General features: G+C 39.1%; 1 protein-coding gene across 4 annotated transcripts in view; it reads right to left on the bottom strand.

Annotated features, from left to right (window-relative positions):
* The window catches only part of RIPOR1 (RHO family interacting cell polarization regulator 1), a 299,897-nt gene that overhangs the window by 262,609 nt on the left and 13,981 nt on the right, over positions 1-23,307 (bottom strand). Inside the window, exon 1 of one of the 4 annotated variants that reach the window (XM_072422973.1) lies at positions 4,503-4,623. The exons of the other annotated variants lie outside the window; for them this stretch is intronic. The gene's annotated coding sequence lies outside the window, so the exon portion shown is untranslated. Of the gene's footprint in view, positions 1-4,502; positions 4,624-23,307 lie in introns of those variants that run through there. 4 annotated transcript variants of the gene reach the window in all.

The raw sequence follows: 23,307 nt of genomic DNA, 5'->3' as shown, positions 1-23,307 counted from the left end.
AAAATTACAGAATTAGAACGCTAGGGGGGTTAATTTGCGGAAACGATCCCGGTGGCGTTGGTATGCTAGATCATACAGCTTCAAAAGATGGGTCCTAGCAGCAGTCAGTTCTAAAAATACAGCTGGAGACATGTTTTGTTTATGTAGGCGTTCCAAGGTGCAAATTTTATCACTAGTAAGTGTAATATCCTGCAATCTGATCCTTTTAAGCCGAGGCCCTTGCTGGATCAGGACCCCTTGAACCACCGCCTTCAAGGCCTCCCATTGTAAGGGTAAAGGAGTGGGGTCCGAAACATGGTCCCCTCTAAAATTGGTAATTGCTTCTAAAACCGCCTTCGCGCAAATAGAGTCCTTAAACAGGGAATCATTACACCTCCATGTCCAATCTCTAGGGCCCATTAGAGGAATCTGGAGTGAGAGGGATACAGAGGAATGGTCAGACCAGGGACAAGATTCTATAGAAGTACCGGGGTTCCAATCAAGCACAGAATGACTCGCTAAAATAAAGTCTATACGGGAATACACAGAGTGTGGGCTGGAATAAAAGGTGTAATCTTTGGTGGTGGGATGCAGAGTACGCCACATATCTGCTAGTCTAAGATCGTGTAGTCTAGAACGAAGGGAGTTCAATTTGGAATAGGATATAGGAGTCTTCCCGGTGGAAGTATCAATCCGGGGATCCAGAGCACAATTCAGGTCGCCTCCCACTATGATAGGTCCCTCAGCGAACCCCTTCAGAGTCTCCAAGTACTGCGTAAGAGCCACAGTAGGTTGATGATTAGGGGCATAAAAAGTGTAAATTTCTTATCCCAAAGAAAAATTTTAAGGATCAGAAATCTGCCCTGTGAATCTGAGTGGGAGTCAAGTATCTGGACAGGTAATGTTTTATGAAAAGCTATAGAGACCCCCTTAGTTCTAGACTCAGGATTGGAGCTGTGACACCAAACAGTATAATAACGATTGCGGAGAGATGGAATTCTAGTGGATTGAAAATGAGTCTCCTGCAAAAGTAAAATGTTCACTCTCGCTTTATGTTGAGCATATAGCACTTGAGAGCGCTTGTTGGGGCTATTTAAACCCTTAACATTGAGGGTGCGGATTCTCAGAACTTGTGGTGTTTCTTTTATTGTGGACATCAGGGGGAAGTGGGTTGGGGAAGGGCACCAGACAGGCTAGGCGGGCTAAACCTAGACCTTGGGGTGAAAACTAAAGCGGGATCCCAAAGATCCCAAATCACCGCCTGGTAAGGCAGTGGGCCTATGTGGGGGAAGTGTCTGTGCGCAACGTGGGGAGGCAAACAAACAAGCAACATATATGCCTTCTGGTCCCGCCTGGGGAACCCACAAAACCAAGAGCAGCATAAAAATGAGCGAACCCCAAATTTCGCCCAGAGTAATAAACAGTCCCAGAATCAGAATAACTAAAAAGTGTATAGCATGCATCAGAAAACATCAAGTTAAAATAAGTAAGTCATCAACTGCCCTCTAAAACCACCAGATCTAGAATGCATTCAAAAATAACAATACAATTAGCAGCTGAATCTGTAGCAATAAATCCTAGATACTAACGCTCAGCATAGCTACCAGTACTTGGAAAGTCCCACCGTAGAGGAGGAGCATCTTGCACAGAATCAAATGTATTACTACTTGAGAAGAAAGATCAGCACATTGGGTTTGTAACCCTGTGGTGGCATTAGTAACCTGTTGAACAGACTCACGTATGGCGTGAAACTCTGCCTTACAGCTCGCTTCCAGGCGCCCTATACTGTGTTCTAGATCTACCTTAGTGGGTAACGCACGTAGGTGGGCCTTCCAGTCCCACTCCTCCTCAGCATCTGTGTTATCAGGACTAAGGCCATCAGAAGAAGGCATTAGGCAGGGACTAGGAATGGGGGAGTCAGGGTGTACCTCTGAAGAAGAAGTTGTGGAGGCATCTGGACCCGGTATTGATGGATCCTGCTGTAGTCCGGCCTTCTGTTGTGTGCACCGATCCGACGGTGCCTGCCCGTCGGAGGGAGTCAAAAATCGAGCCCCCGGCTTTGGGGCCTGGTCGCGGGAGGCCGCAGGGAAGAAGCCAGTGAGTCCTCTGGTGGAGGGATTGCCCCCTTCGGGGTGTCCCTTCTGTACCTCCTTCGTTTTAGGGCCCATTAGGATCGATTAAGAAGGCGCTGTAGCGCTTACACTGATGGGATCCTCCAGTGGGACACGGAGCTAGGAATAGCCGCGTCCTACTCCGCCGCCATCAGGCCACGCCCCCATAAATGGTCTATTTTATACATTTTCACTTATTGCATCTGGAGGAAAAGAAATTTAATCTACAGATAAGAAAGGGATTTTTCACTGTAAGGTCTATGAAAATGTGGAATAGGTCCCCTCAGGAAGTAGTTTAAGCAACTACTATAGATTACTTTAAGAAAAATCAGGATGATTTTCTAGAAGCACATAATTTAACTGGGTATTAAAGTTTTAAAGATAACAGAGACTATTGATCCAGGGAACATTTGAGTGCCCCACAGGGGCAAGGATTTTTCCCCCTGTTGGAGCGAATTAAACCAGATTTTTACTCTGCATCAACTATGTCCATTGGGTTTTTATCTGGAATTATTATTACACAGTATTTATATAGCACCATTATTTTACACAGCGCTGTACAAAGACCATAGTCATGTCACTAACTGTCCCTTAAAGGAGCTCACAATCTAATGTCCCTACCATAATCATATGTCATTGATGTAGTCTAAGGACAATTTTGAGGGGAAGCCAATTAACTTAACTGCATGTTTTTGGGATGTGGGAGGAAACCAGAGTGCCCGGAGGAAACCCACGCAGACACAGGGAGAACCTGAAAACTCCATGCAGGTAGTGGCCGAGATTCGAACCTGGGTCCTAGCGCTGCAAAGGCAAGAGTTGACTTATTTGACTATGTGACTACATTTAATCTCTGCATAAGGAAAGAATCCTTCACAACAATTAGTAAAAATAGCATCTTTTGTGTAAATATTCAAGTTTTTTGGTAACAACAGCTTCAACCCAAAGAAATCAAGCTTCCTAAACAGGAATTAATAGCTTTCTTATGTCATTACATAGGAAATACAAAATTAACAGGAGGCAGCTGACAGAATGCCTTGCTCGTCAACACACATACACACTGCACAGGCCAGTCTGAAAACAATTGAAGCGCAACAATGATTTCCTTACTGAATTGTGCCTTGATGTGGTTGTGTTACTCTATTTTATTATTTTATGACCACATTTCCTAGTGAAGTGTGATATCATGCGAGGCTAATCCAGTTCGAAGGACAGATAAAATTTATTTTTTCTCTTATGGGAAGGCAACCTCTTTATGTCCACCTTTGCTAATTAAGACCTCCTCCTAAAATCACACCTGGCTTTGTCCAATCTGATTATAAATGCCTTCATCTAATAGTATTTTGGACAGATCAAGTGCAGATTCAACCTTAATGAGAACAAGAAGTGTCTGGAGATGGTGTGTAGAAAGGGGAAGTTTGATGAGAGGTATAAACACTTAAGTACTACTCTTGATGGATTTATATCTTTTTTGAACCTAACTATGTAACTATGAAAGCATCAGGGGGAATTAGCTACTGGAAGATTATAAAAAAATTCATATAGGATATCCCAGGGTAAATGAAAATATTTAAATGTATTTTGAAAAGCTGTATACGTTTTGTGTATCTGTACACGACATATTGAATGCAAAGATTATGTGTATTACATGTCTGAGTAAAATCAAATTCATGTAAGCTGATTAGAAGGCTTATAGCCAGAAAACAGATGGCTGTTCCCATTGCCATGACATTTGCCTATTATACAAAATGACCATGTCCCATATATGAGCATCTCAAGTAAGCATTACAATCATTCCCTAAACATACAAATTACTTTTGGAGAAAAAACAGAAACTCAAAGGACTTCATTTATAAAGCAGTAGGAATGTAATGTACACATTCTCTAGTGGAAATAAGTCTTTGCTACTGAAAACTGATGTACCTAATGTAGCTAATCAACCATTTTCCACCAATGAATGTGTGTTAAATGTCAGATTCATTGCTTTATTAATATACTCAAGAATAAAACCAAATAAAACTCAACATTTAGTTCAGCAGTGCTACTTGAGGAAACATGTATCAGTATAAATGTGCCCAACCTATGTATAATATTATTTTTTTTCCTGGCAATATTTACAAGTCTTTTACAGCAAACTGGATATTAGAAAATACATAGATCCCCACTACAAATATCTCAATTATACATTATGAATTCCCTTGCTTTATAGTCCTGGGTTAACTTTGGGTCATTTTTGCTATATAACCTAAAATTATGATTTATTTTTTATAAGTTTAGAATAGGATGCATCTTTATTAGCTACATACAGCAAGAATTGAACATAATTACCAATATTACCCAAAAGGGTATTCATGCACAAAACAAACCTAGGTCTTGCAAATACAACACAAATAGTTGAAAAGAATTTAAACTTACCCACAAAACGTGCAGTATTTCATCATACAGCACTGATAGATTCATTTACACAGAGTTCAAAACAACTAAACAGCAAGATTGTCAGACACACTGCCTTAAGCCGATTTACAATGAAGATTAGAGCTCCTTATTCTTTAACAGACCTTTCATGGTTCACATTTCCTGAATAATAACTGGTTTAAAATTAGTTACATTCAACGATTAGTAAAGATCTCCTCATTCTAATGCTCTGCAAGCAGGATGTGAAATATTTTATGATTGTTTAAAGATGGAGCGATTTATAGAGCGTGGTTTTCATTTCTGGGGAAGGGAGGGGAAGAGAGGGGAACAAGTTAAAGGCACCTGACTGTAAGGAAATTACAGCCAATATCCCCACTCTGTGGATCACTAATCATCAGTGGACGGTAAATTTTTGCCCAAGATGATCGTTCGCCTTGGACCACATATCCAACATGTGCACATAGTTTTAGATTGAGAGAAGGAGGGCTAACAATAGCAAATCACATTCTAATTCAATACACAGCTGTCAGCCTTTCATTGAATATAGTGACAGAATAAAAGATAGCAGAGTGATGAACACCAGTGACACACAAGGGTTAGTGTCACCAGGTTGCTGTGTCTTATAGGGTCTCTTCTCTAGGAGCATTGCTAGAATTTTGGAAGATCCTTGGGCACACAGGGGGGAGTAATGATATTGTAAGGATTGTGGATGTAAAGAATGTTTACAGTATCTATGCATATGTATATACAACATCTGTATACACTACATACTAATTTATATACACACACTGCATACACATACACACTTATCCCTCTAGTGACATGTTTGGCTATCCTTAACTGGTGGAAAAGGGGGCTAAAATTATAGCAGTGACGCATGTGGCTGAGTATGTGCAATGAATAGGGAGAAAGTCAAGACAGAGCATTGAAATTTGATTGCTAAACCAAACTGTATGTCACTGCAATGGAGAGTACATAACCTGGTTGTGCAGTGAAACAGAAGTGTTCAGATCAAAAGAACAGAATATACATTTGTTTTTGCAGTTTGACCATTTATAAGTATGCATCAAAACTGAATTTATACTGTGTGTGTATATATATATATATATATATATATATATGCAGAAATACAGCTATTTAAATGCATAAGTATATACTTATTTCCTCATAAGAACAGATTTGTTTGACAACTTTTTGAATTTAGTGAATCGTGAAATTTTTTTATCAAAACTTTTACGAGCTCTATTTTAAGTGAAGCTTGAATCTCAATTGTTGAAAAGTCTTTTTTTGTCTAAAACTAGACTAATTACACGTAGTTACATAGTTAGCCAAGTTGAATAATTAATTTAGTTAATTAGTTAATTTACATAATAAATCATGCATCCCCGTATGCAACTCCATCTATGTCTCAACCTAATCACATGTTTCATCAACAAATTCTTCTTTCACATTCACTTTTAGACCACCTTTTGCATAAAGACATACACAACCACCTTTTCGTTTTACCCCGACTTTACGAAAGAGATTATAACCAGAAATATTGACAGCCCAGCCATGTGAAGAAAAAAGCCAGGATTTGGCAATACCAACTAAGTCCATTCAGGCTTCCAACTCCCCTATTTTGTTTGCCAAGCTTCTAGCATTGGTGAACAGGCTCTTTAAACCATTGCTGCATTTACCAGCATTGTTTGCAAATCCATTTGTGTTCAGTACAATTCCTACTGCTAAATCCAATGTTTGTATGTAACATGGGAAACTTCATACATTTATCCATAACACTCCCCCCCAACTATCCCCAATCCCCCCTCCACGGGTGAATGACCCCTGTATGACCTTTCTGCCACCTTATTTGACTGTCTCAACCCCTCTGTCCTAGTTTAAATATCCCTCCAACTTTCCCATAAAACTTTACCCTAGCACAGCAGACCCCCTTCTATTTAGGTGCAAACCATCTCTGGCATATAGGTTGCACCCCAATGAAAAATCTCCAGGAACCAAAATCCTTCCCTTTTACACCAGGGCTTTTACACCAGCCATGTGTTTAGCTGTCTAAGCTCCCGCTGCCTTTCCTGTGTTGCGCATGGCACAGGCAATATTCCTGAGAATATAACCTTGGAGATCCTTCCCTTGAACATAAAACCTAGTTCTTTAAATTGATTTTTAATCAATATCATCTTCATCTTCCATATATCCTGTCATTGGATCCAACATGGACCAAGACAGCTGGGTCATGCCCAGCCCCTCCCAGTATTTTGTATACTCGGTCCACCACATGCCGGACCCTGGCACCAGGTAGCAAACCATGCAGTTTAATAGACCCAGCAACAAATTATTCATATGACAACCAATTGTCTATGCCTTTCTGCATTGCCTTCCCCACCCCTACTAGATGGTCTGCTCTCCCAGCTGTTAGAGGTAGCAGTAAAATCTGAGAACTGAGTCAAGAGTACAAGTAGCAGATGGAGATGATGAGAGAAGACAGGATACTTCATTCAGAGTAACAGAGCTGAGGGAGGTTAGAGATGAATTACAGGTGGAAGGGGTGGACATGGTTTGAGTGGCAAGGTGAGCAGACCCATCATGTCTGAGTTTGACAATTTTATCTCTGTCTGCAGGTGGCTGTCCTGGGCAGAGAAAGTAGTAGTAGGGGAGGCAGGTGTGGGGTTTAAGAGGGCGTCGTTTGTTGAGAAGAGGCTATGTGGATTGGAAGCTTAAGAGGATATAACAGCGAAGAAATAATTTTGCTTGGTGGCAGTGAGTTTAGTGTTAGGGTTTTGTAGCCTGGCTTTGTAGTCCATGAAGTCAACGCTTCAGCAAAGGGTTTTCAACCAAGTATTAGAAATGAACATTTTATTTTCAGCTTTTTAATTTGTCCAATTACTTTTGAGACCCTAAAATGAAGTGATTGAGTAAAAAAAAGGTTTTAGTTCCATTTTTATGCAATCTTTTTGTTCAACCCACTGAATTAAAGCTGAAAGTCTGCAGCTCAACTACATCTGAGTTGTTTCATTAAAAATGAATTGTGGTATTGTTTAGAACCAAAAGTAGAAAAAGGTTGTCTCTGTCCAAATATTTATGGACCTAACTGTATAATTGGCCCAACAAAGAGAATCCCAGGATCATTACAACTTGTGCTTCTAGCATATCAGTACTAGGAAAGACTTTTACCTTTAGATTATTATAAACAGGTACCAGGTTGGGTGTAACAGCTTCAGCCATATTTTTGATCAAACAGCTCTTAGAAAGCATCAGCATCAACAATGTTTTGCCAGCTTTAAATGATTTAAGTCTTAGTACTTCAGGTAGTGTAATATCTGCTGCCACAGTTTCGGTTTGTGGCATGGATAAAATTCAACCAGAATGTTAAGAAGGTTAGAGATGGTGAGCTGATGCCTGGTGCACAATGATTTTGTTGGCTTATGCCTAGGGATATTCTTTAATTTTTTGGCCAATATAGTACCTATTTTATTAATATTTCTGCTGCGTCCAATGAAAATTATGTTTTGCAAGGTCTGTGAGACATAAATCTTTGCTTTAAAGAAAAGTTTTCTATGTCATTTTGTGGGATGCTTCCTAAAGAGCTTTGTGATTTCCAATTTGCATAATTGTTGATTACGTTCATGCTTACACTGCAAAGTGCGGCAAATGAGTACTTCTCACATAACTACTCTATAAGCATTCCAGAGAACCATAGTAGTAGAAACACTAAATTCAGGTTATTGATACAGAAAGGATTGAGAATCAAAAATGTGATTGATGTTAGAATGAGCTGAATGGGGATGGGAATAGTGGGTAAAGTCCTAGCAATAGGATGCAACTCTCTCCAGACATCAACAACCTGTAAATCATGTCATAAAGAACAAAAATAACGAATGCCCGCTTTAGTTCTCATAGTATCAGAAGATGATTTATCTAATTTGGGATTCCACAGAACAATAGGGTATTCTATTTTTGGGTAAGTAAAACCATGGATAAGTTGGAGAAAAAGGGTATTTGATTAATAATAGGGCCATTATTGGAACAAATAGTAACCATATTATCTAAAATGGTAAAGTAATAACCAAGTTATGATCCTGAGAAGTAGCAATTGATTTTTGAGAAAGGTCTGCTTATGAAAAGATAGGAAAATTCCACCTTTTTTGCACAAGATTGCTAGAAATGAGTGTTGGAATGATTTAAAATGTATTCCAAAGAGGAGGCTATATGGGTTTCTTGCAAGCACACAATATTTTTAAAGATCAGAGATATTTAAAGGTAGTGGAGCGCTTATGAGGAGAATTCATTACCTGAAAGATCCTAAAGAGTCATGTGTTTAGAAGGGGTGGTGGGGGTGGTGGGAGAAAAGAGGAAAGACAAAAGAAAAGAAATTATTCTTATCTAATTCCTCGAGTGGGCTAATACAGTCACAGTAGTTCAACTACCAGAAAGTCTTTTTTTCCTCTTTTTTTGTGGATGTTAACATTTGAGGATATTTGGCGATTTCTTTTTTGTTAAGGATTTATACACTTTTCTGCATAGGCTTGTCACTTCCTGAATTCTATTTCAGGATCTCCTTTGGAAGATAGCCTGCCCTAGTACAGGGTGAAAACATCCCCTTCTCCTTTTTTCTACCGGAATACCTGAAAACTGAAAGGAAGAACTTCCTTTAAGGGATGCACAATCATTGATTTCAATTACAGTCAAGTATGTCCCATTTTTTATGATTGAAATTATATATTTTTTGCATGTTTGGATAAATGCTAAAAAATGCTAAATGTCTGTTCTTGTTTATTCCATTGGTGATGAATTGATCATTTGAAACTTGGTCTGTTTTTTCTCTGAAACTGGTTACCAAACAATGTTCAACACATAGTGACCTAAGCAACTGTATAACACTTTTGGTGTGAGATGTAGACTGGTCACTTTCTTAATATTAATATGTTTTGTTTATAAAAACTTTTGTGTATCCAGGTTGTGCATTATCACCTCTGGCATATCTATGAATAAAAACAAATTTCTGATTTTAACAGTTAGTACTTGCACCATGCATTATAATTCCAATAGGTTGGGTACTTAATAGTGATGATCCAGTTGGATATGACACACACAGCAACTCTGAGACACATATATGAATTCATGTGGGTCAGGAACCACAATTAGGGGTTTATGTCCCCACGTCAAAAAACAGCTGTGGTTTTCAGCAGATTGAATGTCTGTGTTGTAGAAGCCTCATCAACTTTCTCCTCTTGTAGAACAACTCCCTCCTCCTGTAACTTCACAACTGGATATGTTGGTCCATGCGCATTGTATCACATTCATAGATTAACACATACACACAACAACATAACACACAGTGTGTGAATGGCTTATGCAATGAGACCTTGTGAACAGACTAAGGAACAGCTAAAGACCCCCCCCCCTTCCAATATGCCTCTGCTGACAGATTCAAGTGGCAATGAGGTCCTTCTCATCCTGACTAGTCCTAAAAGAATGAGGAGGAAGGTAAATTTCTCTGGATCCCATATTTAAGCATATAGATGTTTGATTTTACACACTGACACACCATGCTTCTTTTACTGGAATAATGAAATATTTATACTTTTTAAATTGTTGTGATTTTTTACGCCACTTTAAAATCCCTATTACTAAAAAAAATAATAATTTGTTGCTTCATGGTAGAATCAGCCTGTTAATGGTTCATGAATTGGCAACTTTGTGTCTCGCAGTTAAAGGAGAAGGCGGTTAAGCTGACTCCCCCAGCTTATCGACTCTACTTCATGTTTAATGGTAATTGTTAATTTTAACACAACAGACAACACAACATTTAGGAAATGTCAAAGGTGTGTCTAAGAGCAGTTGTGTGCTTTATTTATTTTATCTAACACAAAGTTGTTGGGGCTTTTGGGGAGGAGACCAAACATAGCTAATACCTATTGCTAAACTGGCATCAGTTGTGGTTCATACTTGAGAAAAGTCTTATTTGAATTACGTTTGGCGTGTAGAGCACATCAGCGCGGGGGGCACTGAGACAGTACGGCACCCGGGACACAGCCACTTGTTCCCCCTCTGACATAGATGATCAAATTGAAGTTTATGTTGCTTGGGAGCCACCTGCCTTGTCAGAGAACAGCAGTTCTAACAGCAAAGAGGTTACACCTCAGAGGAAGGGAAGGGTGTGCCAAGCCACCATGAAGCCCAAATAGTAACAGCATCCTGAGCAGGAGCCTGGGTGCACCCAGTCCCAAGCTGTGGCTAATGTGACCACCAGTTTATCTAACAAGAGTGTAGTATACACATTTCTAGCTTTGGGCTAGTGAGCTGTTGTGGCAGGGCTTAACTCCTTGATCACCTGTCACTTATTTCACCAGCATTTGCAGTATGTGCATTACTTGTGACATATATAAATATACATGCACTATGTCAGGATAACTGGGATAGGGTCTCTTGGGGTTTTAAATTCCCTTTATTATATTATGTGAGTTTTTGTTATTAAATTAGTATGTATATTTAAAGATTTAAATATTTTTCATTTCTATTTCCCTGGAACCAATAGCTTCCAGTTGTATGCATACCTGCATACAATGGTGATTTATTACCATATAACATTTCCTAATATCTGGGTGTGTAGAAGGGGGACAAGATTCCTTTTTATGTCTTTGTTTCCCTACCAAAACAGGCATTGCAGCTAACAGGCTTTCATTCTAATATATATGAGTGTATCCATTATTATTATTACACTTATTTAAAAATGGAAATATTATGATATGGAACTAACAATATGATACCTTGCAATTTTAGTACTAAAATATCTCCATCTGTAAAACTCCTGATTAAGCAGTTTATCCGTGAAACGCATTGACAATTGAAGTAGGTTATTTAGGAGATTATTGTATATATATGAAAGATAAACAAAGAGGTATATTGATTTAAAATGTTATATAAAAGAGAACAATATGCTAGGTTCCAGGAAAACCTCATTAGATGGAGAATTAAGTGGTCAGTTTTATATTTGTATCAAAGACATATTTGTCTTTTAATGATATTTGTATATACAAAAATTTTTAATTTTTGTTTTAAATAAATATGATCTTTTATTCTTTGAAAATGCATGCCTTAAAAATCACAAATGAATACAGAAATGCATTCTTTCTTTTTTTCATTTTCCGTCAATTTTGCCGCATGATGGTACACAGAGGGAGGTCATGTGCATGCATCGGGACAATTGCACACATGCTCCACTTGTGAAAAGTGCCAAGTTAGAGTTGGATAGGCCATGACATGGCACCAGAAGTTTCTTATACCCATCTTAGTCAAGTCCACACTGTGCAGTTTCCATCCTGTTTCCTGATTTGCGCAAGGCTGGTAGTGGTACTCAGTCTTTACTCTAAATTAGACTATCAATTCACTTTGCTGGATCACACTGTCCATGTTTGGATTCACCTCAAATAGGTAATATCAAAGCATCACTGCCTAGTAGGTCACACTGTGAGGTACTGAGGAGGTTTTTAACACACAGGCAGTAACTGGTGGTTCCACAATTGCCTCATTCTGCCCACTGGCACTTGCTGTAGGTTAATTCTTCCTTTTAAGTCCACTTGTCCCTGCTCAAAGCACCTGACAGTTGGCTGGTGGAGGTAGCAGTAGTAGATTTTTAAGGTGCCATAAGGTAGATCTAACTATTTAAGTGACCCACTCTATCTCCCACCTGACACAGCAGGAGTAGACACAAATTACAGCTGGTCTGTATGGTTCATGAGTAGGTAGGGTGCATCAGTTCACCCAACACTGAGCATTAAGCACACCTGTCATGAGCTTGTTTATTATATTCTGAAACACCTGTCCTGTGCTTCTTCCAGAGTGCTTCCCTAATTAGAATATAGCTCAGCAGTTAAGTTGATCACCAACACATGGACCCATCTGTCCACAGCCTTGGACAGACTTACATTCATCAAAACTTGTAAGTGCTGGAATGACAGTGATTTCTTGCCCGTTAACACTGACTTCTAGGACTAACGTTCTATCCTGTCTGTCCCTCACAAACACTCTTTACAAATGGGATTGCAGTTGATACCTTACCTTTTCTCCAAAATCCAATAAAATTATCACAGCACCTAATCTGATACAATATTACAAAAATGTCCGTATGGATTTCCATTTGCTTAAACCCCACAGAGGTGTTAAAAATGTACTTTCTGTAATCAAGTTTGTAAAAAAACTATCCTGAAAATGAATGACGATACTGAAATATGTATCATTGCTTGGCTCCATTGCAAAGACTTATCAATGTTTACATTCTTGGGGGCAATAATCTCTCACCAACTTTCTATGAAAGTGTTTTTAGTATAGGGGTACCGTTACTTAAAACTTAACTTTCTATAACAATTAGGTTTTTCATGACACTATCTAAAACTCAACTATACACTAGCACATATATCCTTGCTTGACTTCGTTGTGAACATTTATTTATATTGATTTGCAAGAGAATCTCTCTAGCCATTTTTTTCACAGGAAAAGGTTTTCTCTAAAATAATAATTTTGTATCTTTATTTAGGCCCTTTAGAGAACCACAAATATAGTTGCTTGCATAAACATATATGTTTTGAAAATATTTTCAGACATGAAATACTACTTTACCGCGGAAGTGAACACTCTAAACACTGATTTATCTCAGCCCAAGGGTGGAAAAGGTTGAAACATGCCTGGATACTCTAAAGCCCTGGTCAGCACTAGTATTCCCCAGACATCAGTCCCCCAATCCACTCCACAGGCTTCGCATTAAGTAAGCCCTTGCTCAGCCTCAGGAGACAGAATGTGTCTCGCAGCACTCGAATGCCCCCAGGTGCGAAAAGGATGGTTTCTGGAGGTGGGTTGGCAATAGACCAGGAGCCCACAGAGAGTACCAAGTTTTTAATAGACTAGTCCAAAATTCGGAGCCAGAGATCATAACAGATAATCCATCCACTAGACAAAGTGCACAGAGGCAAAACACACAGGAGGCCACAGGCAAAGGCTGGTCCAGGCAGTATAAACTTGCAAGGTTAGAAACTGGCAAGGTCAGCAACAGTAAATCAGACGGAACACACTCCATCACAGATTAACCTGACTATTTGCTACAACAGGCACCGGTGACTGGAAGCAGAGAGGCTATAAAGTCCCAACAGCCAATAGCAGTGCAGGACTGAGTTTAATTGCCTCTAAAATTGCCTTCAGCTGTGCACAGCCTCACAGAGTGGTGCTGGAGTTGCCAAAAATACATCATGCTGCAGGGCTAAAGGGAAGCAGTGGCTGCTGCTGTCTTAGTTCCCCTGGCTGCTGCAAATGCTATCACTGGACAGAATAAACAGTGTTTTTTACTGCAATGGAGCACAACACGGAGTCCTCAGACAGATGAGCATCTCCTAACATTACCCCCTTCCTGAGACAGACCCTTTACCAGTAGTTTTTCATTATTACCACTTTGAACCATTTTCTAACGCCCAGTAGCCCGCTTTAAATTTTGCCAAACTCAAGACCAGGGTTTGTCAGGAGTGGCCAGTGGCTGGAGGGTTTTAGCTGGAGCTACGAAAATGGTTTTACTAGAGTAGATAGATTCAGGAAGAGAATCGGAACACGGTCTAGCTTCAGGGAGGTTAAGAGTTTGGGCATCTGAAGCAATGCGTTAGCTAAGCACATCCTAACACATGCATTTCCCCATCTGACAATCTACCCAGATTCCCAATCATTCACAGGGTTATGCTTTCGAAACAATGGCAGTTCTAAAATTACAGGGTTTGAAGGAATGTTTGGCAGAAAAAATGGTAACATTTCAGAATGGGCAGCACCCACCTTAACCAAAACCTCAGAAGATCTAGATATTGCTTTTTCCTGCTGCAAAGGTGAATCATCGATAGCCAATACACATATAGGTTCAGGTAAGTCGGCAACTAGAATTCCAAGAGAGAAGGCCAGAGATATATACATAAAATTACTAGCGACACCACTATGCATAAATGCATGGCAATGTTTAGCAGAAGAATTCTAGGCAATCTCAACTGGTAAAAGGACACAATTAGATTTTAATGGAAATACCTGTTTGCCAAGGTGTGTGTCCAGGGGCTACCTAGGCACTGAAGTTTCCCTGGCTTCTTCCAAGGACAGGATTGCACAGATTGAGATCTTTCCTTGTGATGCTCACGAAGCCTGCGGTCCACCCTAATGGCAAATTGGACAGTCTCATCCAAGGAATTCAGCAATAGGTGATTCACAAGATTATTCTTACAGCACTGGACAGACCCAGGCAAAATTGACTGCAGAGTGCTGTATCGTTCCACTGTGAACTGATGGCCCAGCTGCAAAACTCTGCAGCATAATCCTCCACTGGCATGTGGCCCTGCTGAAAACCACAAAGTTTTGCCTCGGCCTTTGATGCCAGGCCTGGGACAGCATACAGAATCCCCATGGCCTTGAAAAATTCATGCACTGAAAAGAGGGCTAAGTCCCCCTGAGGAAGATTGAAGGCCTTTGTCTTGGAATCACTCTGGAGTAGTGAGATGACTAGGCCAACTCTGTGCCAGATAATAGTAGCCACAGCTGAAAATATACCTTAAATGCATTCAAAAAAATTTTCAAATTTGTGGTGTTTACTATTTTTTTCTGGAAGTGGAATCTTGGGTTCCACAGGAGAGACCATCACAGCAGGATCCAAACCCTGCCTTTGATGCTCCTGAGCAGCCACGCGCTATGCAAACTGGTTAACAGCATCTCTCAGGAACTGTATTTGTTGTCAGAGATCCTTCATGAGGAGGTTAGTTTTTTTTTGACCTGTTTTAATGTAAGGCCCTGGTAAGCACCAGTATTTCCCAGACACCGGTACCCTAACCTTTGCTGCAGTCTTTGCCTTTAGTAAGCCCCCACTCAGCCTCAGAAGAATGGCTTCCAGCACTCAGTTGCCCCCAGTGCAAAAATGATGGTGTCTGAAGATGGGCTGCCAGCAGACCAGGAGCCCACAAATAGAAGTACCAAGATTTCAATAGTCTAATCCAGAATTCAGAGCCAGAGATCATAACAGATAATCCATCCACCAGACAAAGTACACAAGGGCAAAACACATAGTCGGGGTCACAGGCAAAGGTCGGTCCAAGCAGCATAAATTCGCAAGATCAGAAACCGGCAAGGTCAGCAACACTAAAGCAGACGGAACACACTCCAACACAGATTGTCCCAGCTAAATGCTAACAGGCACTGGTGACCGGTCGCAGGGAGGATTTAAAGTCCCAGCAGCCAATGACAGTCAGGAACTAATTGCCTTGAAAATCCTCTTCAACTGTGCACAGCCTTACAGATTGGTGCTGGGGATGCCGAACATACATCAAGCTGCATGGCTAAAGGGAAGCGGGGGCTGCTGCTATCTTAGTTCTCCTGGCTGCTGCAAATGACATCGCTGGACAAAATAAATTGTGTTTTATACTGCAATGGCGCACATCACAGAGTCCTCTCCTAACATTACCCCCTTCCTGAGGAGGGGCCTCTGGATCCTACACCAGCAGTTTTTTTAGTATTACCGCTTTGAACCTTTTTCTGATGCCCAGTAGCCCGCTTTAAATTTTTCTGAACTCTGATGTGATGGTGCACAGAACGGAGTCGCCGTACAGATGAGCTATATTTATATGTATATCGGAATTAACGGGCTGTATAACTAAACCAAACCCTGCGTTAGTCTTATTGAGTGGAGGGATTGATATCTTTCCACGCAACATCCTCGTAACAATCTGTCATATTTTGTTCGCTGCTAGGCATACTATCACAAAATTGTGGAAATCAACGGAAACTCCAAACTTTTCATAAGTCCTGCATAGAGTGCGAATTCAATATAGTTATGTAAGAATGTTAATCCATACCCACATTACAATAAAAAAAAAATTACAAAGCATGGTCGGCTTGAATTGATAAAAACAGTATTCTTATTCAATATTTCCTCAGTTTCTATTTGATTGACACCATTTAGAAAACAATTTAAAATACAAACTTGCAAGATGCAACATTTGTAATGTTTATTGCACTGGGTTTTAATTTTAGGAATGTATGTATTATTATTTTATTTCTTTACTTTATTATTTATTTTACCAATACTTAAATGTTTTGTAATAAGTATATATTTTGTTCTTTATGTATAGAATCATATTGTTGTGAAAAATGAATAAAAAAATTACTAATATTAAAAAAAAGATGGGTTTGAGTGCTCTGTTAAATGAACAGAAGGTAGGAGCAAGCCGAATAGGTTGTAGAAATCCATTCTTGAGAGTCAGGGCAGCTCTAGTAAAGTCTTTGGGCTGTGCCTGTGAGGAGGTTGTGATAGAGGATGTCATTAGTAGGTCATTGGAGTAGTGAAGAGAGAGGCTAGGGGAGTATTTTTCTATCAGGTCAGAAAGGTAGGTGGGACAAGAACTGTGGAGGAATTTGAAAGCATAACACAGGAGCTTGAATTTGATTATATGGTGAAATGAAAGCCAGTGAAGAGAACTACCAAGAGAGGCAGCAGAAGGGGAATGGTGAGAAGGATTTATATGTCTGGCTGCAGCTTTTATAGAGAGTCAGGATATAGGAATACCAGAGAGGAGGATGTTAAAATAATCCAGATGAGAACATGTACAAGGAGTTTGGTGGTCTCTCAGGTAGCAGCGCATTTTGGAGATGTTGCACAGGTGAAAGTGACAAGACCTGGAAATGTTCTGAATATGGGGGGAAAATTTGAGGGCAGAATCAATCAGACTCCAGGACAATGTGCCCGAGAGGAGGGACAAATAAAAGTAATATTACCATTAGGAATATGTCAGGGGGAGATTTGGAATGTGAAGAGGGGGGGATGAGGAATTCTGTTTTATCCAGGTTGAACCCACATAATAAAACCTTGTCCAGGACTTAGGAAGACAACCCATTTTACCACTGCCTGTAAAGAATTTTATAGTAGTTCTCTCAAACATTACCTGGTGGGAATCAATTACTGCCAATGAATGTACTAGATAATAGCGAATATAGCAGAAAGAAAGAGGTTTGAGGCCCAGAATTTAGTGCAAAATATTTCATCTGGCACTTGCTATTTTAGTTAAAACCTAATTTCATCTTTAAGCTGTAGGTACTGTATAAAGATACTGAATCTGTATAATAATTATTATCTTAATATTTATCTGTAGCTTCTTACTCAATACACTGTACCAATTCCTCCAATAGCTTAAAGTGCAGCCTAAATTACTTCACTGACCTTTTGTATTAGACTTACCTCCTGCCATTTAAACGTACGTAATCAACACCTTCAGGGGTATTTTTTCATGCTTTTTAAAAATATGAATGGTAATACGTATATACCAATATTACAAGAGAACCTCTATGGCATCAGATATGAAATTATTAAATAAATATATATAAGCCAAAATTTTTCAAAACACGTTGGGACGTACGTGACCTAAACAGGTCCCATTTTTTGTACCTATGATTTACTGGTGCTAGCACATTAATGTCTAGGATGAGTATCCCAACCTTGTGATTGTTAACAAGAGCTGGGATACACTTGAAACAATTGTACTAAATAATTATGTATGGATCAACAATGTACAAATACATCTTTATTATTTTGCACTAAATTCCAGGCCTCAAACCTCTTCTTTCTGCTATATTCGCTATTATCTAGTTCACTATTTAATATACTAGAGGTGGCTCAACTTTTATGCTCAGGTAGGAGAGAACCAACCTCCATTTCAATTGTTACTGATAATGAATGTTTTATAAATAGTGCCCTTAGTGTAAAATACAGCAAGTATTTATACTAGAGAACAAAGTTGCAGAGTTGCATTAGCGTTAGTGGAGAAGAAACACCAGTCTGTTTCAAATGTGATATCGTAATGTGTTCCCATAGCTCCCAACTGTCTGTTTTCGCTGGGACAGTCCCAGTTTCTGTGAGCTATCTCGGAGAGCTGTGTAAAATGACAGGTTGCATTTTTGTGAAATTGGTGGTTTTAACTTAGGTGAAATTTTGCAGACTGCCACTAGATGACACCAATATCTTAGGGAGTGCTAGTTCTCAATAGACAGACAAAGCAGCTCTCAGCACTGCTTAATTCCTTTAGACACCCCATAATGGGATGACCCATACATCTAATGATCACTTTAGCATGGTGACAGCAGCAATGCTGGAGGAGAAAAAGGATGGATCATCCATGGTGTGTGCATTTACACAAAACTGGATCCTGGAAAGGTAAGTATTAGTTAAAAATAGGAGGAAATTTTTCATAAATAGTGTAGTGTGTTTATTTCAAGGGTAAGGTTTTAACTTTTATGGGAATGAGAAAGGTGTACTATGTACCCCTGAACTCATTCATCTGAGTGAGGTGGCAGACAGCTGGAGGCTTCCAAATTTTAAAATCTCCCCTAAGGATGGCCGTTGCCCATGTTGAGAGCAGGTGGGTTTGGTTTCTCCAAAAGGAGCGGTCTACATGATTTGTGCCCCCCTTTTTTTGGGGGGGGCAGATTCCAGAGGACCATATATGGATAGGAGAGGGAGCACAGGGCCACTGCCCTATTTCCTATCCAGGAAGGTCCCAAGCCTATTGAAAGGTTTGGTTTTAATGTCAGAAGATTTTTTTTACTGGTTAAAAAAAGTCTTTAGCCATTACAAATGTGGGATTTTACCTGAAAAAAAATACAGTTTTGACAGTTACCTATTTTAGGTGTGTAAATATGAAGATTTGGTGTAATGTTATATATGTTTATTTGGTGTAATTTTATATTTTTGGATGTGTACAAAAAAAGTAAGGGAAAAAAAAAATATTTTGTTCTGCTTACTGAACTTTGTATTTTGGATCCAATTCCTAAATAGGGAATTATGTTGGCTAAAAACAATTGTGACTTTTGTGAATTGTGAAAATTATCAGATGGCCATTGTTGGGCAAATTTATTTTATAAGAACCACCAATAAAACAAACTGTGTTTTTACATATTGTAGAGTCCTAAATGGATATTTAATAAATGTTGTCCATCATGCTTTAACCACACATGATTGTACCCTGCCCACTTGACCACAGCTACTGGCCCTTTTTGGCACTTTCAAGCTTACATTTTCAATTTGTATTAAACTTTACACAGGTAAATGTCTTTGTATTCTCTAATAATGTATCTTTGTACTATGGTTTAATTTCAAAGTCTATAGTAGTTACAGATAATACAATATTCATGTGAAGAAAAAATGATTCTGGAAGATTATATGCTTTCTTTAATATTCTGCAGGAACCAGGACTAATAAAGTGCATATATTAACTGTATAAAGGGTATATTTTTTGCCGTTTTAAATAAATTCATCATCATTATTTACGAAACCTTGCATTGTAATTATGAGATTACGCATCTGTAAATATACCCATCTAAAAGCAGTGAACTATTCTAATAAAGGCTAGAGAATACTGCACAAATGGAAAAAGATTAAGTGGGAAGAGGCAGGAAAAGGAAAAGGCAGGGTGACTAAACCAAAGAATACATGGAAACAGTTTGTTTTTCTCACAAAGCATCCCAAAAAATTCCTCTGAATTTAGAGAAAGTCTGAATAGAGCAATTACCATAGATTTTTATACATCATTAAGTAAAATAAAAAAAAGCTGAGAACAAGCATGGGTGCAGATTTTTGAGAAGCTGTATTTTTTCCTGCCTGAAGGCTGCTTTACGAACTTTTAAACTTTTATATAATTTGTAAATACCTATATATAATTAGCCTATCCCCCTAATATCACAATAAAGTGTGTGTGTGTGTCTGTGTTATATATATATATCAAATATATATATACCAGGGACATGCTATTTCTTTAAACAGAAAAAGGACACACTTCCCACAAACTCATTTGATTTTGACACAGCCCAGATTCCCCTATTTCCTGATGTTTCCTGAAACTCCCTGGCCCACCAAATCCTGACATAGGAACTGCAGGAAGTGGGATGTCCAATTACTGAAGTTAACCTTTGCACCTGCAGTTGAGAAAACAGAAAGTGAAAGGTGTGATTGCAAATGTTCTTTTACTTTTTCCAATCAACCAACATAAAAGCTAGGTATACTTGCACACAATCTTTATCACTTGTGGATGTGATGATCTTTGTTAAGATGTATCTTTGTTATTTTGATCTCTATGGTGTGTTTATGCACTTAGATGTTGACCCATCATTGCTTCCTCTGTTTACTTTAGTTAGGGATGGGGCTTTTTTTTTTTTTTTTTTTAACTCATTCCTGTTTTAGTCTAATGTCTTGGGTTCCTTTCCACGACATGGATTTTTGGTCCCGGGCCAACACTACACTTCAATAAGGGTGTGTCTTCTGCACCTTCCTGGTACAGGTGTTTACATTTTTTGGATTTTTTTCTGAGTTGACTTCAATTGACCACATTGGTGGCAGAGTCAGGTATGTCCTTTATTTCCTTCCTCCTCTAACTGGTCTAGTTGATCCAGGATCTCTCCTATTGCAGTTAATAGAGGAAAAAGTAGATCCTGCTGGTAGATTTTTCTTAAATGTATTGCATGATTGCCTTTTTTTTATTTGGTATATATTCTTTGCTTGCTTTGTATGAAGTTTTTTTCCCTCCAAAACCTTCACACCCCACCAGTTGTGGTCTGATCACCATTCTGCATATTTATCTATGCTCATTCCTAATACCTCTAAACCGGGAGACTGAATGACTTCCCCCTCTTGTACCCAATGGTATGAGAACAAATTTCTGAACTATTGGTAACTTCTAAGTTTATCACAAGTACAGTCCTACCTCTCCTGTGGCTAAGTGGGAATTCCGTGAGTGCATCCTTTAGGCTCATTTGATTTCTAATAGTGCTTGATTAAAAAAAGGAAAGATCCACATATATCCATGTCCTTTTTGGACCTCCAAAATTTTCCAAATTGCAGTGGCAGGCTTTAAATTTACTGCAAAGTTATACTATTACCATCAAACGGGGGGGGGGGGGATGTGGTTTTCATGAATATACTATATAGGAGCATGTTTACAAATCTTGAAGAACTCTGAAGGGTATTGTTACATCTTTGAGGAACGTCTTCATCAGTCTTATCAAGAATACTACAATGTTATGTGAAATTAATATGATATTTCAGTAAATTGTGAAGGAACTGTAGAATATGTCATTGTGGCACATCCCTGGCTAATCACATATAACTTATTACCTCTCTCCATGGGTGACCTATAATCATACAAATGTCAATACTAGAAAAGTAACTCAAGATTCTTCATCCATTGTATCAGTTTGCAAGCCCTCTAATAAACAATATGAAAAATTAGAACAACTAGAAAAAGAGAGTTTTATGGCAATAATCACAATATTTTACTGAAAATTGTATTGGTGGAAAAATAATTCTAGACAAAGCTCCACTGGACTTTAGGCAAGACAAATTCTGAAATATGAACAGAATAGAATATTAAAGGAGCAAGGTTGTCTCATTTTTCAACGCATTTTGCCGTGAGGCTTCCGCAGAGGATCATAGAGACTTTAGGTTTGCAGAGTAGTAGGATTGGATGAATGGATATGTGGTTCCTCAATGGAAGTTTGAACCAATAACAGTATACAAGTGTAGGGGACTGCCTTTTCTATCTGCTAGCTGAGTTGTAACTTTGAAAGTTTAAATAAAGTTGTTGAAGTAAACAGACACCTCTTCATTAGGAAGTGCTTCCTGCCCCTGATAGTGACCTTTGAAAACCCAGCAGGTTATAAATGTAAATGCAGGAAGTGAAGGGGCAGAGATGACAACATGTGCTCAGCCAGGGTAGGTGCCTGCATTCCTACCAGAACACACTGACTGCTGTGTCTGTGTGTGGTGCAGTATTATATTATTTCCCTCTGTAATAATAGGGTATATGTGATATCTGTTATCAGAGGGAAATCCCTACTGTCAGTGTATCAGCTACATACACAAATATATATTAGCTCTGCCCTTTCAGTTATTTTTACTGATCTGCACCCTCAGTTTATTTACAGTTAGCATAGGTTAGGCATGCAATGGCCCATAGGTAGCAGAGGTCCGGTTGCATTGGCAGATTAGTTTGATTGCTAGGGTCTAAGTGGTAGTGCAGATAGATTGTTCCTGAACTCCGGATACTTTGCCTGCATCCGTGCAATCCAGGATCTCAGCATACACAGCCCAATTGTCAGTTGGAGGATCTCCTTGCTGCTGTCTTCAGAATCATCTCATAAGGACATCTTTGCTACAATCAACTCCAGAGGCCTCTGCAACTCATCCTGATACTGATCATTACTGGAGGTATTTGTGGTTAAAGACCGTTTATACCCGGGTATATCTGTGCACAATTCTCCTCAGGACTCTTGCTATGAGTATTCATCTATGTTTATTGATTGTAAATATTGCTATTACTTTTTTGAGATATAAAGCATACAAATACTCCAACCTGTGTGTTCATTTAGCTGTAATGATTAATGTTGTATGCTGGGTGTAGTGGTTCCTCGGGTTCTGTTTTATATTACTGTTTTTAATTCTGGTTAATGTCCCAGGAAGGAACCCTCTCTGTCCTGGGTGAAGGCACTGCCAACTTTATTAGTATCCTCACTCTTCCACATAGCGAAGGCCCGGGATCCTCTCTGTTATCTACAGGTTAGCGCCATAGCTTGGTTTGTGAGGGTCATTTACACGACCCCCCATAACAGGGATACTCAAGGAAGATGGATGATCACTAACAAATAATTTGGAGAAAAGTCTAGGTTTATATTATTTGAAATATTTGCTGTGCCATGCACAACACAGGAGCAGCAGTAGGAGCTTAGAGGTCCAAAGCATGACTTAACACCCTCATGGGAAGGA

This window comes from Pyxicephalus adspersus, chromosome 9 (assembly GCF_032062135.1).
Source record: "Pyxicephalus adspersus chromosome 9, UCB_Pads_2.0, whole genome shotgun sequence".
NCBI lineage: Eukaryota > Metazoa > Chordata > Amphibia > Anura > Pyxicephalidae > Pyxicephalus > Pyxicephalus adspersus.
The sequence above is the reverse complement of the archived record's forward strand: the minus strand, read 5'-3'. Positions and strand labels throughout refer to the sequence as shown.